We start from the raw sequence: 18,620 nt of genomic DNA, 5'->3' as shown, positions 1-18,620 counted from the left end.
TTACTACTAATAAATCACTTCTGCCTCCCATGTTGACAAGCAGCAGATGTTTCAACACAAATTCCATCAAAGTTAGTCATTTTGTCTTCTTCCTTATCAACATTTCTGTCTCTCTAAGGATGACATGCCTCAGGAAATAAGTAAGAACCTATCTATAGGGGCATCACTCAGTCATGCTTAGACAATTATCACAGCAAAACATACCTTAGACTGATCAATAATTGCTTTCCTTGTCAAATTTCTGGATGTCACAAGCAACACCAAAGAGTGGGATCAGACCAGAGCAAAGCCTTGTCTAGACAGTTAGATTAGATTGCATTTACTCCTAGCAGAGGTAGGAGGGTGCTTTATCGGTCCAGAGCAAAGACTAACAGGGCCTCCCTCTGCCCAGCTCTTGGCAAAACAAGGAAAATGCACCCTCCAGGGGAAGACATCTTAAAATAAAACAAATAAAATATAAAAAATAAAAAAAAGCAATATTAGAAATTACTTGTAATTGTCATAGGGCTTTCTTTGGTGTTCCTTTTATTATTTTTTTTTTATTTTGGCAAAGTTTGTCCTGACATATGCCAGAAAGTTGTTATTTTCAGACATATTTACAGGGATCAGTGCTTAGATTCCCTTTCAAATCTCTGTCTTTCCCCCTTATCTTTCTAAAGCTTGGGTACACTGAAGGTCTTCTGCCTGATTAGTTTATATCCATGCTTGCAAACCTCAGCCCTGTGATGAGGAGAGGATACTTGTTTCCAAGATATGTCATTTTTGGAAATCAGTAACTCAAGTTTATTCAGAGTCCTATTTAAACATTCTTTTTCTGTATAGTATATATTTATGTGACTATTTGTCATCAAAGGCAGTATATTTATATAACAACAACAAAAAAAATCCTACAGATTTTCTTGGACTAAAAGCTCCAATTAAATATATGTGGTGCTAAAAGAAGGTATGTGAAGGTATAATATAATAATTATAAGTTTATCTCATATCTGTAATTGGGGAGGTCTTTTAGTTTCAGGCATTACAAAGTATGTCAGTCACTGTAAAGACTAAATCCACCCTACCTATGCTATTATCATGCTGGTGAGAAGTAATAATTACCAGGCCTTTTTTTCCACTGTGCAGTTCAGTAAATTCCCTACACACCTAAATGAACACCAGTCATTTCAAATCTGAACTTCAGCTATTGCTTGGCTTACTTTACTGCTCACCTGATTCTTGGCTGAGAAACGTAGGAAATATATTTATTATTATTATTTTATATACATATATATAGGATGACTTCACTGAGGGTAACCAGTTGTATTCATCACAATAACATTCTGTTCATTAATGACAGAATTCCTTTTTTTTTTTTTAAATCTAGAAACTATGGAAATCTTATTAACATATTTACATTTAGGTGAATGAAGAGACTGTCTTCACTAGCCCTAGAGAGAGAGATTTTTTACAGATGATACAGCAGAACCTTTCACTGTACACCTACCTATGCTTCTATGAGGGAACAAAAGGAGTTGCAAGTTTTCAGTTTTCTTTCACCAGTAGAATTTGGCCTTAAATCTAAGTCTTTGATCATGAGTGAAAATCTCCACTCCATTGATAAAAGCATTTGTTATTCAGTTTGGTCTGATGTTGTGTATGTGTTTATGGGTCAGCGTCCTTCCTCTGTCAAAGAGTTACCCAGATATTCTTCAGTTACCCCATCAGGTACATAGAAGTACTGTAACATCATAAAGTAAAAGCCAAAGCTTTTGGCAAAGCTTGGCATTGTTTGCCAGTGACAATCTTTAGCTGAAAAGTAATCTCTCTCTCTTTTTGTTATTTTTGATTAAATGGGGGTAAGCTTCCAATCAAGCTAGAGAAGTTGAACTTACTTGGTTCTCATTCAGCAGATAAGTTTCAGATCAGTTTTCCTAAAAATAAAGGATGGAAAGAAAAAAGAAAAATGTGTGTGTGTGTTTGTGTTTGTGTCTTGAATCAGAAATGAATGTGCTCAGCCTGAATATGGGCCTCCAGACACCTGAAAATCATCTCAAGAGCAGGACCTGCATGTCTTAGTAGTATCAAGATAGTATTGAAAACAGAGGTGCTCCCCACAAAACACAGGCAAAAGGATTGTTTTCATAAGTCTTCTTTAATATATATAGTTAGCAATAAAAATGATTATTAGCAATCCTATGTGGCTTAAGTCAGCTCCCATATAAAATATTCTACCACAAATTCTGTCCTGTTTAGCACTGGTATTGCTTGTCCTGATATGAAGTAGATCTTACATAATACTGTAAGACCACTGAGAAGTTTTCTGGTCAAACAACAACAACCAAAGCTTCAAAAAAACATATCTAAAAAATTCTTAGTTGTCTGAAAATAAGATATAGATATCTGCCTCTGAGTGTAGTCTTGAAAGCCTGAGCTTAAATGCCATCAAACTCTGAAGTAAGTTTCTCTGCAGCTTGCTTCAATTCATATTGGTAAGATGAGAGAAGCTGACCTTCTACTTTTGCAACTGCTCAGAAGTCTCTTAATCTTCTCCTCTCTGACCAACATATATCTTAAGCCCTATCAGAATCTACAAATAAGATGTTTTTTTCCACTGGATTCTCTACTCCATGAACTGTTTGGCTCATACATGAAGCAGTCACTGAAGAAAACCCTGGGTACTGTTGGTAAACCTAAGCCTTTGTGATTAGCTAATAACTCAGAGGTTAAGACACTCTGCTAACAGGAGTGATGTGTGCTTGAATCAGGACAGAGAGGAAAAAAAAAGCTATCACATCTCCTGATTCCATGAGAACTGTCAGGGAATTCCAGCTTGTGATTCAAGTGTTCTTGGTGGTTCATTTACCACTTCTAACAGGTCTGTAACAGGTAATTAAAAAGCATGCCTGCTAACAATTGCTTTCAGTTCCTACACAAAGCTTTCTCATCCTTTAAGAGAATCTTACGGTGCAAGTTGAAAAGCTGTTCAAAACATTGTTCCAACATGCATCACTACATGCTCTATACGTGCCTGCCAATAAATCACCATGGTTTTCCTCCTTCTATGACTGTTTTAAAGAAAAGCATAGTCTTTCATTTTTTTTTTAAGAGATAACTGAAATATATAACTCTTCCCTTAGGTTCTAGAGGCAACCAAGATGCCCGTGTGGGGGAAAGGCATCTTGACCATAGACATTTCAACCAACAAATTGCTTCCTGGAATGCAACCTAACATAATTTACTAACTGAAGTCCCATAAAAATTGCTCAGGCACTTTCCAAGTTTTAGCTACTATGAACTGTGCCGTACAGAAGACAAGGGGAGTTTTTTTATTTTTTCTTTTTTTCTTTTTTTTTTCTTTTTTTTCTTTTAATCAAAGAAATGTCAAAGAATGTCTTCATTATGTCGACTTCAAAAAAAATCAGAATTAGAGAGTAATTAATCCTCCTTGAAGACATTTACATCTAAATAGCAATAACTGATCTAATGAACTCAAATTTACTGTGCTACAATGAATGTAGATCATGGAACAAAGAATAGTTGGAAAAAAAAGATTAATATTTATACAGTGTCATTTTTAAACAAAGCTATCCAGACTAATTAAGAGTGTGTGTAAGAAGGGGTTTCAGCAATTAGAATCATTCCTATGGTACATTTTATATCTTAGAATGCAATGAAAACTGTTTCAATTGTGTTTTAAACTGCAGTCCTTTCTGTTGAAAATACAAGATTTTTGTTTAGTTTTATAGATAGAATCTCTTCTTGTTTTCACTGAAACTGCTGAAATCTTGTCCACTGACGTCAAGAGAACAGGCTTAGGCTCAAACAATAGTTGTTAAATGTATTTCGTTCAATCTGTAGCTACTTCTCATAAAGGCCTGCACATCTTCTAAATGCAGTAAACAGTGTCATCTAGAGGATATTTGAAAGTACTGCATGTCATATACAAACCATCTCTTCTGAAAAGGTTTTGGTAAGCAAAGTGAAAGCTTGAAGCTAGACAATTGCCATAGTAATTATGTTTTTGTTTGTTTGTTTGTTTTGTTTTGTTTTGTTTTTAATAATAAAATATTATTGAATACGCTTTGCTTTTGGGGCACCATAAAGCCTAATACACTCTCACAACAAAATGCTTGGCTGCCCTAAGGCTGTTAATTTAATCACAGGCATTTAAAGAAATTATGCTAACATCCATTATTGCTGTGAATCTTAGGTTTAGTTCAATTAAGGTGACAAAATATTATGTAAAATTGCCATAAAGAAAATAAGGGAATAATTTGTTCTATCATGTTGTTTTGACCAGCGCGTATTTAAATAACTACTTTTAGCTATTTGTGTTTAGTATAATGTAATTCAAATAGCACTAAGAAATTTATTTAAAATAGTTTAAAAATCTACCTAAACTCAGTGAATAGTTGTTATAATTTCATCATTATAGTTTTATTGCCAAAAGTTGCAGACATGTACTATCATATGCCATTTTCAAATATATTTTTATGTAGAACAAGCAATGATATTATTGGCTATTTATTATCATTCACTCCTTTTGGAAAGCTGAACTTTAGTTTTCTGTTGCAGATTTTCATTAGCTTACACTGGTCATTGTTTCCTTATCTTTGGAATAACTCATCAAACAACAATTGGGGACCTATGGTTCAAAACACTTTCTTTAAAAGGACTTCAAAGAGAGGCATGTTATAATTGCCTTCCTATACTGACAATTTGACATCACAAGAAGTTTTCTATTACTAAACTTAGATGCAGTGAGTGTACCTCAACAGATGAGGAGTTGTAAAGTTCTCCAGCCCCCATTTTTTATAATTCAGCTCTGCCATTTTATGGGCTAAAATCCTTATCAAGCCTTTATTATTTTATTTTATTTTATTTTATTTTATTTTATTTTATTTTATTTTATTTTATTTTATTTTATTTTATTTTATTTTATTTTATTTTATTTTATTTTATTTTATTTTATTTTATTTTATTTTCAAGAAACTTAAATGTAAATAACAAATTGCTAGGAGAAGTGTTATTATTTGCCTTAACTTAAACTGTTTTCTTTTTCTGTCTACATCACAAACAGCTTCACGTCCTACAACTCTCTACTCTACCTGTTTTACCAAAGAAGAATTTAAAATTTCACATCTAATCCCACTCCTGCTTCTCATAGTTTCATGTTATTTTGCACGAATTTGAATATCTAAGGCTGTGTCTAATTTCAGTCATGGTTCAGGCAAGAGTGCAATCTGTATAGAACTTGAGTGCAATGGGTCCGTTAGGATGTAACTTAATATCTGTTTTACAAATGAGCTGCATTAAAAACATACCATTGGTTAATGAGGCTATAATGTTAATTAAATGAATTAAAAACCATAATATGAAATAAAATCAAACAAGACAGTTACATGATACAGAAATTTAATTATAACAAAGTTACAGTAAAGCTGTCAAGTTAACTAGTTGCAGATAAAAATCTTTCACAAGGGAATACTGGCTAAAAACATTTTTCCTTTTATAATTCTGTTATAATTAAAGTGACCATCCATTATAAAGGTTGACATCACTTGCATTCAACAATAAGTTTACATTTATACAGGTACATATTATGGGAATATGGGTAGTACTAGAATGGTGACTGAGGTAATTAAAAACAATACTGCATCCAACACATTACTGCCTGGCAAGAAATGTTGCAAACAGCTACACAAATTAAGCTAAAGGAAAGAGGATGCCAGCCAAATGATGCTTTTCCTATTTCAGTGACTCATTTACCCCTATCAATGAAGGGTTTAAATAGTATTTCTTTTTACCTTTTAGTTGTCTTATTAACTTAAACTGTAGGAAAAGGGGTTGATGAGCACAAATCTCGGAGTAGTAACAGCAATGAAAATAATAATAAAAAACAAATTAAAAAATCTAGCACTGCTACTTCAAACCCATTCATAAAATCAAGATACCTTACTTTCTAGGGTAAGAAAGAGACCACAGAGCCAATACTGCACCTAGTTATGAGGGGAAAATGTGGGGAGCATGGAGGAAAAACAAATCCCATAGTTTCTTACTGAGGAGACAGAAACCACAGCCCCACAGGGACAGGTGCTTCATGAGGAAGAACTCTGCTGCATTTGTGTGTTTGCCTGATAAACGTGTTTACAAAGAGAAAACGAATGTGTTCCTGCAGTTGTACAGAACCTTTCTTAATTCATCCACTCTCTTTTATTTTCAGACTAAAGAGCACAGTGAGACTGACTGCTCTCTGTGCAGAACTCAAGAGGCAGCAAACGCAATACAGGGTAAGTTTCTGCACGTTAGTACTTCTAACATGATCACTAATGTTTCTACATTTCCAGAGTGTTTTGGTGTAGGAAGACAGTTGCTCTAGCAGGGTGTCTGGGGGGAAAAGTGTGAACTCTAATGAAAGAAGTGAAAAAAGTAAACAGCTGGGCTTCCTATCATGTGAGAACTGGGGAAATGGAAATGGTCCATAGGAACATCAAACAGGAAAATGCGATCCCTTGAAATAGGCTCATATATATATATTTATATATATATATATCTCAAAGTAATGCTTTATGCGATTTAGCTGTAGAGATAGCCCCCCATTTTTTTATTTTTATTTTTATTTTTTTTTAGGAAGCACTATGTAGCAAAAGATACTGAGAAAAAAAAGAAAAAAATGATGTAATCAATATGACCTAGAATGAAGCAGAAACAAAGGTAACAGCAAGAGAAAAGAATATAAATTAGGAAACAGAAAGAGAGAACGTAGCATCTATATGAGTTTGGTATAATTAAAAACAAGATTTGTAATTAGTGGTTATGCAACCATACATTCAAGCCTACTTGCTAGTTCAATATGAATACTAACATTTAATATGTGCAAATATTTGATAATATCACAGTGAAGTTGTACAGTTGCCAATTTCTCAGTGGCCTAAGTGTTGACTTCTGGTGCATTTAGAGCAGTCATAGTTCAGTGTTAAACTGGATGTCGCAGACTGTCCCCACCAAATAGCTTTGGTTATTGCAAAAATGGTTTCTGTGTTCAGTGCAAAAGACCACACAAACACAATTGCCCCAACTGTGAAACCTCAAAGTAAAAGACTTGATTTAACTACTTCCCAAAATGTAAGCTTTTCCCCAAATGTTTTATTTTATTTTAAACTCTTTACAAATGAATATTTGTATCAAAATGCATAGGGGATGTCCTTGAATTATTCATACATTACATGGCTAAGTGTCCTGTAAGCATCTGCAGTGCTGCCTTGTTGTATGTAATGTAGATGGGTTGTTTCTGTTTAGAGTCATCAGCCAGGCATTTGCATTTCCATAAGCAGAGATCCCTGGTAAAAATGATAGTCTTTCATGAACTCAATTTTGGGAGAGACATGGTACAATTTAAAAACTGTAGGAAGGAAGAACCCTGACAAATCACACTTTTCTTTGCTACACTTCAACAACACTTTTAGCTCCTGCTTTTAGTTGCTCAGTAATAGTTAATTACATGCTGTATTGAAAATCTTCCATTGCACTGACAAACAGCTGAGAAACAGCAGGAGTTTATGAAGCAAATGCTTGTCCTTACGTACCAGTTTATGGAACTGGAAAACTCTTGCAGACAGCAATAAAGATGAGGGTAAAGAAGATAGTGAGAACAAGCTTTAGTTGATTGTGTCAGAGGATTGCTGCTGGAACCATCTATTAAATGTGGATTCCTGGTATTGAACTAGATAATCACGCTGAATTGATAGGATAGCACAGCCAGCAATGGCAGGAATATGTTTGCTGAAAATTTATGTCAAGGTTGCCTTGGAGCTGCAGGTTTCATACCAATATAAGATTTCCTTGTCTGTAGAGATGTATTTTGTCATAAACATCTGGAAAGTTATCATTTCTGACTGCTACTGGTCAGTTGTAAACCAATTTGAAAGTGCTGCTGTGTCATACGTAACATCATAACACTGGCATCAACAAAAATTCAGGTCTCAACAGAAGATCAAGGCAGGAAGATACATTATGATTTGAGGAGCTGAAAAACATTCTGAAATGAAATCTTCAAAAACAGCTTGCAATATTTATTTGTTTATTTCAGGAAAATGCCAAAAAGTTTGATTTGGCGTTTTTAGGTTCTGGCAGAGGATTCTGTTTTGGGAATGCTTTGCAGAACCACAAGCTTATGAACATAAGTGCGCATGCATTTCTGCTGTTTGTGGTGGCAATTTTAGGGCACCTCTTCAGTGTATGTGCTCAGATTTCTCTTACAAAGAACTAAAAGTACAGAAGAATGAAAAAAAAAAAAGTGGAAAAATTTGTAATTTTTGATGTGGAGTTGAGCTGCAGCAGACCCATGCACACAGATAATGTGCTTGAGTCTGGATTTACAGATGCAACCCTCCTGTTTGTGATGGAAATAACAAAGTTTTATCATTATTGTTTCTTGCAATTAGTGCTTTCTTTCATGAAGAAATATAGGCAAGTGTAGCTCTCTGGCTTCGCAGACTATCCCTGAGATTAGGAGTCATGGGCCTATAAATGGTAACCTGGTGGGGAAATACTCTGCATTTGTATTCCCAGATTACAGATAGGATTCTTCTTCTTAACATCAGATTCAAAGTTATTTAAGGAATGTCATGATCTTCTGCATGGGCTATCTGAAATCTGAAGTCTTTATGTAGTTGCATGCATATTATTTGCAGAAGGAGGCCCTAGTGGAACTTTCCTCTGTGTTCATACAGTAAGAAAACAAATGATGAAAAGAACTCTGAGAGAGAACGGAAGGACAAAAACAAAGCAAACTCAGAAAATGTTGCTTAGCAATGCATCCTGTATCACTCCAGGGGGATGGTCTTTGCCACAGATATTTACATGTTATGAGTAGAGTTTATTGAAAAACAAAGAAACATTTGCACAAAGCCAAAATGTAAATAAATGATATATTACAGTTTTTCTGTGCTGCAGAAATCAAATGAGAAAAAACAGAAACAAGCAAAAAAATACATGCATTTAAAAAAATAGTTGATTTGGAAAATGATTTATTATTATTATTATTATTACTACTATTATTATTTTCCCTTACTCATTATTTCTCTTTCTACTCTATTTTAGCTATTTGGTTCAATATATTAAGTGATAGTCCCACTTTATTTTTTTTCCTTTATATATTTTACTTTTGTCATTTGTAACTTTGCATATGAAAGCTTCAGAATGGTGAAAGGAAGAATTCTGCAATTTTAAAAATTTCAGTATTGGAAGAGTAGTAGATGAGGAAGTTACATGGCTTAATATTTCTGTTTAAGAAATGGAGGATCTGGAAAAATGGAAAAGGTAAAAAAATCTTTGAACATATTGCATTTAATTGCTAGGAACTAGAAAATAATAATAATAATAAAAAAGGTAAATTGAGATTTCAAAATTTAAATTAATTTCTGTCTACAAAATTTTGAGGATTACAATTGAACAAAATGTGTAGTAAAAAAAATAATCTCCAACAACTGTCTTCATTTTTTGTAGAAAGCCTTACCTAGTTGGACATCTCCCTTTCTCCCGTTTAAGGGCCATTTCCTTTCCAGCAGACTGCCACAGACCTCATTCCAAATTGGTGACAGCATACCTTTTATCCTTTCCCTTCTGGGGCAGCACGTTCAAATGATAAAAAGCCGTATAATGTGAATATGCTCACTGAGTACCTGAAACCTAGACATCATTCATACCAGTTTTCCGCAAGATTGATTGGTGCCATGCTTTAGGTTACAGGTTTCGTAGTTTTCTATGAGGTGCTTTTCCTAGCACAGCATCAAGAACTGTCCAAGTTTTACTTCACAGCTTTTTATAATTCCATTTTATCTCAGCATTTTATCAGGTATAATGCATAGCATTTTTAACAGCAAACTCTTGCTGGGCACATTTTACAGCATAAACTTGCATATGTATGAAAATATATAGAGATGGCAGGGCACTGACAAGGCAAGAGGTAGAGAATATTTTTAACCTCTAACATCCTCAGCACTGGGTGCTCTATTTACTTTATAGTGGAATTTATACATGTTTTCAGAGGATAACAAAATGGAATTTAAAGCACAGGAAGTGTCATATTTTGGCTTTAATATTACAAGGCAGAGACACCTTGCTGTTTGTTCCAGTATAGATAACTATGTTCTTTTATCACCTTAGAAGGAATCCTTCTGAGCAATAATAATCCTCTGTACCTTCCTGGTCTGTTCTTCTAAAAGAAGCAAGTTGTCTGCTTCCTGGCGACGTAAGTGAATGACATTTTACGAAGTCAGAAATGTGGGAGAAATACACATATAGTTGCTTGTCCTCCAATAATCTCTTACATTCCTTCAGCCTTTCCTACCGTTCACCACTCTGTCACTGTGACACAATAAACAGCCTGAGTTATTTGTTTGTTCACAGCTTCTGTGCGCAGCGTGGCTTGGTGACGGGCTGTGCTGGACAGCAAGGTCAAAAGCTGCTTCTTTGTTTTGTCCTGAATTTTGCACCCTCTGAAGGGGAAGGGAGATTGTGTTTTCTGAGAGTGAGCTTAAAAGCTTTGCAGGAAAACCTTTGGCAAGTGCAGGGTGGAGCAGGCAGGGAGCCTGAAGCTGGAGTGTGAACCAGCAAGAAAGCAGAGCGCACAGACACGGAGGTGACAGAAAAGAGACTTTCTGAGAGCCAGAGAGAGTTTGCTGCAATCCACGGTGAAAGCTGCTGGACTGAGAGCAAGGTCAGAAAGAAGGAAGGACAGAGTGAATAGGGGAGAGATTTGTTTTCAGATGTTTAAAGCCGTTTCACCTACAAAATCTTATCTTTCTGTATTGTAATAGCTGCTTTATTCTACTCTGTGTTCTAATGAACAATTATTTTTAACACTCAAAGCCCTATTTTGTGATGTGACGTAGGTGTATATGCCCCATGGCTCTGGCTGACTCAGTGTCGCATCACACTGACCAGCAATTTGCACAAGGAGTAGTCTCTCAGCTACAGGAAAAGAGGAAAAACTTACTGCATGGCCTGAATGGATACTGTATGTATCCAGAAGAACTGAGGTGGAAAAAGACTTAGTGTCAGTATGGTTTCCCAAAACAGAGAAGGGGATATGAAGGTAACATTTCTGAACTGGATGGAGGGTAGAGTATTTCTACTCGAGTGCCAAGTCAGCTGCTGCTGGGAGCTTATTAACCTCTATGTATGACCATTGAGGAATGAATTCCTATCAGTTTACAAGGCATAGAAAATGTTATAAGGCAGAAGATGGAAAAAGACACTATAGGACAAACTGAAAGCAGTCTGAAGGGCACATCTTTTTATAAGCCTGTACAACATTGCCTCCTGTAATAGCAGGATGCTGAACTTTTCAGGTTTTGTATATAACTCAGTGTTTCCTCCTTTGCTGTAAATATGCAGTATACATTTAAGAATAGGCCTTAGATTTTAAGAATCTTACTCCCATTCCCTGTTTTCCAATGGATGCATGCTCTCAAGTCAAAATAATCTTTACTAATTATATATTAATAGCTAGAGATTGACATAAATTTTGTCCAACCAAATTTCTGTTGGAAGTAGAAACATAAATAAAAATGCAAATACCATTGTAAAATCAGAAGGAAATCAGTTGCTGATCATAAAAATGAGGCTGATAGGAGAGAAAAATACTGCCTTTCGGTAATTCTGCCCCATCCAAAATTATTTAAGTGTAACCAATTAGATAATTACTACACTAGTATTATTATAATTTGATTGTGTTTTTTCTTTGTTTGTTTTTTCAGAGTTGGAGGCAACCACATGGGTAATAACTGCAAAAACTTAGACAAAAGAGAATTAGGACCACGGTGATACATCCTACTGAAAAATCTACCATGGTTGGATGGTATAATGTATTACATTGCAATTATGGCCTTTTATAAAGGCATCAACTAATGCATCAATTTACTATGCAAATCCAATCATGGTGTCATCCCTTCTGACATCAGTGGTTTTCATCTCCCTCTTTACTACACTTTTCTTGGAGACATGTGGGTTTGTAAGGGATTCTTCAAGGAAACAAGCATGAAATAATTTTCTGCTTGAGTATGGTCTCAAAAGAATATTTCTGCTACCTGACAGAGGTCTGAATAGACCTTCGCCATGATCTCAGAGGCTACAAAGAACAGGGAGATGGCAGGTGTAGCTTCTGGAATTGTAAGCAAACTCTTGTGGACAGCCTGAAGCTAGCACTGCTCAGCTGTCTTAATCAGCTTCCATGCTGCAACCTGCAGAGTTTTGCCCTCCACTGAGTACAGCAAAAATAATAGTTTCTTGTAGGCAAGATTTGGACCTTGAAATTCAAGAAGGAACATACTGCAAAGCTGTACAGCCCTAAGGTTTCCAGGAAAGTAGTTAGGCAGAAAGACTGGACTGTAAACTGAATTCATACATGTGAATGTACTTTGTTAACTTCTTTGCATCTTACTTGTCATAATGTTAGTTCTTGTTTTGCACTGGCTTTAGCTTTTTTAATGTTAAAGTCATTTCAGATGACTTTCATTTTTTCATTAAAAATATAAACTTCTGCTTTTTGTACTTCAGAAAGACCACTTTTTTTTTTTTTTTTGGTAAGGTTTTACTGATACTTTTTTTTTTTTTCACCAAATAGTAAGTAAAACATACAACAATGCATGTTCCATTTAAATTAAGGTAAAAATAAGAGAGAGAAGCTATTTTTTTCATTTATAAACAAACAAAAACCCCAAACACGATAGCCTATGTTTGTTTCTCAGTGTTTTGAATAAGTCTCTCACCTCTGTCAACTGAGCCATGGTGATACTTTCACAGATAACAGGAAAACATGTTATCACTGAGTAATTTCTGACTTTATTCAAAGATATCTCTTTCTTTCCTTTAGTCATGAAAAAGCTGTGTGCTGTTGTGCAACACCCTTGGTGCTGACAGTACTTTGTTGCTGGTGAGCTGAATCTCCAGCACAACAGTTGGTAGCTGCTGATCAATAGTATCCGAAGGTGACATGTTTCCAGAAGACACCAGCTGTGAACTTCTAAACTCTCTGGAGAACGCAGAGTTTGGCATGAGAGACACCCAGAATCTTAAACAGTCTTTTTTATCCTCTGTTTCTGTAGTTATTACTGATCTATCCAGCTCTGAAGCACTTTATTTTTTTCCACCAAACAGTGCTTCCTTTCTGAACATCAAAATGGCACTTTAAAAGGTGAATATGATCCAAGCAGCAGTCACATTCTCCTCCACGGTTCTCAGCTCTTGTTGCCAAAACTATTGTTTCTATCATTAGCTTTATTAGCAGTCTAACTTAATTAGCTAAACGACATTATTTAGTGGCAGATTCTCCACTACATCTGCACTAACCTTTGCATACATAATGTGGATTTTATTCATGTGATATGCTGTCAGGTGGGCAAAAAATAAATGGAAAGAAGACAGAAAAAGGAAGTCCAATAGAGGGACTCTTCAGACTCCAAATGTTTAACCTATAAAGATACAAAATGAAAGGAAAAGGACTATTTCCTACAGTGGATTTTATTATAGCCTTTATTCTAGAGGAACAAGAGTTAAATGGTGTCAAGAAAAAACATGCTAAGATGGGCAACAGACTGTATGTTGAGTGAAATCTGATTTCCAGGTGTCCTTGCTCAGGCATAGAGTGTGTATATGTTAGCTACCTCTTTCTTTTCGCTTGTTCCACAGACGAACAACTCCTAGGTATTGTCCTTCTAGTTTTGGGAGTTGTTTCGGAGTTGTTCCTATCCTGTTCTCCCCCTGGAAATCTCTTCCACAAGGGCAATAAGAACAAGGCTCCAGAGAGTTAATTGCATTCTCCTACAGATACCACAGCACGCACAATACCACTTAGTATGAGGTTGCCCAACATACAACAGTGTCTGACCACTACTGATTTTTTACTGTATTTACTGCCACTGCCTTTGCACCAGTATCTAATGTTTGATACCTATCAAAAGCTGTTTATATACTTTGCTAATCTACTTTGATGGATATCGTGCCTTGGTTTTCATTTCCCTGCACTGCTTTTTAATATAACTTGTGGTCATGAGAGATCGACTTAGCTTTATGTAAAGGTGTCTTCAGGTTCCTTCAGTGTGTATTTAACTATCTCTTCCTTATGCGGAAGGTAATTTTCCTAGATTTTTTTTTTTAAAAAAAACCTGGACATGCCTCAAAAAGAGAGTAATGAACCTTTTATAGTTTCCTCAGGAAGAAATCTAAACCTCTTGCAGCTAAAAGATTCAGGAAATTTTTCAAAGTCATGTTAAGCTTAGTATACAGGTCATCTCTGGCATATTTGCAGGACTGTGACCAGGTATATGTAACCCACTGCAGAGCCGGCTGTTTATCTACGTGGTTATATAGTATAATACATGGTTATAGAGTATAATATACAGAGTCACATCTGTAAGGAAATGGAAGAAAAATGTGGAATTTCAGAAAAGAAAATAGGAGGAAGTAGACCTGTATGGACCTCCAGGAACTGCTGCATAGCACACTGCCCACTTCCTCATGTTCATGGTATCTGCAGAAAAGAAGGGATCAGAAGTCACAATTCAGATAATTGTTTCAGATGTCCATGTTTTGTGGCCTGGTCATCCTGTGAATGGACTTGCTGTTTCACTGAATCAAACCTTCTGCAGGCATATAAGAATTCAATTTACAATATCCAGTTGAGGTCTCTCGCACACCAAACACCTGGTCAATGTGCTAAAACAGTCAACTGTAGGACCAGCAGAAACTAAAACTATAATGCAACACAGGAATTAAGCAGAAAAGACTGAGGATGCTTCTAAAGCCCCTTTGGTGTGGCTCTGCTGGACTCAGATGAGACTGTTTTAATGGCAAACCCTTAACGGTCAGATCTCCAGCGTTCTAATGCTCTGTCTCCACTCTTTGTCTTCACACCTCATAAATAGTTGAAGAATTCTTCAGTTTTGCAGCTGTTATTGTAATTAGCAAGCTAAATGAGTTCTGCTTTTAAAACCGTGAATCACAGTTAACTGCCTAATGCTACTGCTATAAACATGTGTTTACTGACATCTTAAACCCTTTCATTGTGAGGCTTCCTTTTCCTCTCCTTGCATATACCTCTGTTAACGACAGTCCTATGCCCTTACCTAAATGAGTGGATCATCAAGCAGTTCTCAGTCTAGCTGAGACAGCTATTGATCAATGGTTTTGAAAGTCATTTTCCTTACAGATTTATTTATGTATTAAGGACCTAATTTAGCCTTCCCTTTTTAAAAAAACTTGCTGTAGTTCACTTTGAAACTTTGCAAAATAGTTTGCTGGTGTTGAGGGATGTGAAAAACAAAGGCTATCAAAATCAGTTGCAGACAATTTTTCTCATCTCAGATATTCTTTTCCAGTACAATTGCTGAACAGTTATGTATTTCAGTAGTATCTCACTCATTCCTTTGTTAATAAAGGAGTTTACATTCTTTGATATCAGAGAAACATAGATAAAAGTTGTTGTTGTTGTTACCATATCAAATACATTCCTGGTGAAAATTCACTGCTTTTATTACATTTCAACAGGGTAAATTTAATGTAATTCTTTGAAAACCATTGTTGCCTAAAGGACTGGAAATAAAATGCTTTAATGCTTAAAAATACTTTTTGTTGGTCATTGATAAAAAAGGAAGCATATTCTGGACAGCTATGACATTACACTTCTCCATGTGGATGTGAGACAGTTAGAAATGGATACCTTGAATCTGCTTCTCTGTGTACCCAATGATAATTATAGTATAGTAATGATTGAAATTCATATGCTGTACAGGATATAAATGCAGCAAGATGTCTTTCTTTCTCAGGTCATCAAGGAGATTGATAGGGATGCATAGAAGAGTATAAGTATAGCAATACCTAACTTCTGAAAGCTCTGCAGCAAAATTATATTTTGTCCTTTTTCAATGCACGCAAAGTGAGGTGTCACAAAAACTTGCAAGCTGAACAGGAAGTCACATGAAATTATCAAGCTCTTTGAAAATATTGAGAACAGAGGAGGCTCAACCACTTCCTCAAGAACACAATTATTTCTCTTGACACCAGAATTCTGTAATATTCTTGGGAGCCTGAGACACTTCTTTTACACACTGCTATCCAAAACCTAACAAATAAAAACTAAACAACACAAAATCCTACAGAAAAGTCCCAGCCACTCTCAATGTAGTAAGAGTACTCATCACAAAGGAAGCTGAGGTTAAAGGCGAGGATTTACTTCTCAGAGCCTCTATCCTAGGAGACTACTAAGACACAGGATAAAAGTGTTTAGTGTGATTCTATTCAAACGTATAAGATACGTTGACCACACTGGAAGCCCCTGGTGAGATCAGCCATTTAACAGCCTATTCAGGGCACTGACGGAGAGCAGTGATAGCATCAGAACCCCTTCTATGGAGATCATGTATTTGGACAAGAGACCTTCAGGTGCCTATAGATGGCAGTCCAGCCGGGCTTCTGAGCAACGCAGTAAGTCCACAATGTTGGTGCTCAGTGTGCAAGTACCTTTGTAGATATAGCCTAGTATGACTGTAACACAGTCATAGTTATTTCCATCACCAAAATATGTTTATGGCAGATCACTAGCACAAAGTCTAAATTTGTCCTGAATTCTTCAGCACTGCAGGATACATTTACTCTTAAAGTTTCCAGGTTCCATGAGCCTCCTGTGGTCCTGTCATTAATGTCACATATGAGAATATGGACAACTTTATTTTAAGACTTCTTTTTTTACTTAAAACAAATGAAAAAATGCTTATCATAACTCTAAGTAGCTGACTGTGATACATGCAGCTTTGATAGTAACAATTTCTTATTTTCTTCCTTTATATCTAGGCTTAAGCAGACTGAATTTAAGGAGAGTGGAAAGTATCCCTGACAGGAGGGTTGGAACTAGATGATCTTTAATGTCCTTTCTAACCCAAACCATTCTATCATTCTACAATACTATGATTGTGTATCAGACTCAGAAGTCCATGTAGCTTGTTGAAAGATCATGAAGAAATATGTACCAATATTAAGGAAATGATTAATGCCTCTGGAATGAACTTTTCCCTTTGGGTCAAAGCCATTTCTGTTTTCCTATTGGCTTCCATGAACTGTCAGAAGCATGAATTAAAAATACAGAAATATTTTAGAATAGAAGGCATATTCTTAGTAATGCTTATGCTGTTCTTAGTCCCATCTGTTTTCTCAGTGTTTTATTTTTTTCCTTCAACTGAAAAATACCATGATGAACAACAACAAAAAATGATAACAAGAAACAAATACGTAACAAAATATGAGCAAGAAAGAGTTGCAATAACTCTACAGAGACAAGACTTTCAATTACTTTTTGATGCATTTTGGAATCTCAGTAAAATACAGCATTTCAAGAAATCAAGATTTATCATTGATGTGAGTTACAATGTAATTGTAACTAAAGAAAAAAAAATCATTTAAGAATAAAACTGTTTAAGTGTTCAATTGAAGTTGTTGTCTGAGCTCATACCTTTATTGATTAAACTGTGTGGTGGAAATGTCAGTGCAGAAGATGTTAAAAAATCTGTATCTATGAAGATTTTGAATTTATTACTACACAAGCATTCAAAAATGTAAATGGTAAAGAACTAAATAATGTATCAAATGTGTGTCATAAAGTAGTACTGTTGAGCTCAGAGAAACTGCTAAATGTAAATAGTGTCTGAATTTCATTCCATACCTTTGTCTTTGGATGCCACCAGCAGGGAAATTGATTTTTTAAATATATTTTTTTTAATTCTTGGGGGACCCTTCCATCCAGCTGTTAGACAGAACTGCTAGACAGATCAACAAGAAGCTGCAAATGGGATTTTTCTGTAGCTTTGGTGTTACTGAAAATAGGACATAACTGCCAAAACTATTGCTTGTGTTGTAGAACAAATTCTCTGCTGATGTAAAAAGACACAATTCCATTGACTCTAATGACGTTATACCCAATTTATGCCAGGAGAAAATGTAGCTCTTTATCCATTTATCTATAAGCTGGTTGCTGTGACTTAATTTCAAATGAATTATGTTACTGTTCTTGGTCTGTGCCCTTGCAGCACTTTATTACTTAGAAGGCTAGTTCAGCAGAAATAAATAAATATGTGATTTGCAGTCTCAGCAAACGTCCTAGCCAGGAACAATGTCCTCTCCGCAGTGTTCCAGACTAATTGCCCCCAATTTTCTGCTCTAACCTTCACACCCAATTCACTCCCTTCTTGCACTAGTCTCCTTATTCTTTTTTTCTACTTGATCCTCATATTCATGTTTTCTCCAGTATCAGCAAATCTTTAACCACCAGCTTTTACGTATTTAAATTCCTTTAAAGAATCACTTCCTCTACAGTGATCATGAGAAATTAGTATTATATTTAAGTACATTATCTGGGAAAAGAATATACTTTAAATCTTTTCTTGTTAAGCTCTTGTGCTGAATTTTTATGTTTGATAGTACATTCCAGTGTTTATGTTAACAAATATAGTAATTATTACTGTGATTCTGTGATTGTAAGTGTGTCCTATGCTTATTGGTGCATCATCATCCAATGTTTTTCTAATTTCATAGTGCACCTGGCACCAAATATTATAAGTAGTTTAAAGGACATTCATACAAGTAGGAAG

The 18,620-nt window shown here is 35.5% G+C and overlaps 2 long non-coding RNA genes across 2 annotated transcripts in view; one reads left to right on the top strand and one right to left on the bottom strand.

Annotated features, from left to right (window-relative positions):
• The first annotated feature begins 5,715 nt into the window (after positions 1-5,715).
• LOC308191654 lies at positions 5,716-18,370 on the top strand. The gene is made up of 3 exons (XR_013948185.1): positions 5,716-6,269; positions 10,147-16,464; positions 16,831-18,370. It is a non-coding gene; the product is annotated as an uncharacterized lncRNA (long non-coding RNA).
• Positions 14,417-18,620, bottom strand: part of LOC308191659 — a 54,893-nt gene continuing 50,689 nt past the window's right edge. The window contains exon 4 of the long non-coding RNA XR_013948187.1: positions 14,417-14,512. This is a non-coding gene — a long non-coding RNA (uncharacterized lncRNA). The remainder of the gene's footprint in view (positions 14,513-18,620) is intronic.

Source organism: Anser brachyrhynchus, assembly GCF_964034855.1.
Source record: "Anser brachyrhynchus genome assembly, chromosome: 1".
NCBI classification, from domain to species: domain Eukaryota; kingdom Metazoa; phylum Chordata; class Aves; order Anseriformes; family Anatidae; genus Anser; species Anser brachyrhynchus.
The sequence above is the reverse complement of the archived record's forward strand: the minus strand, read 5'-3'. Positions and strand labels throughout refer to the sequence as shown.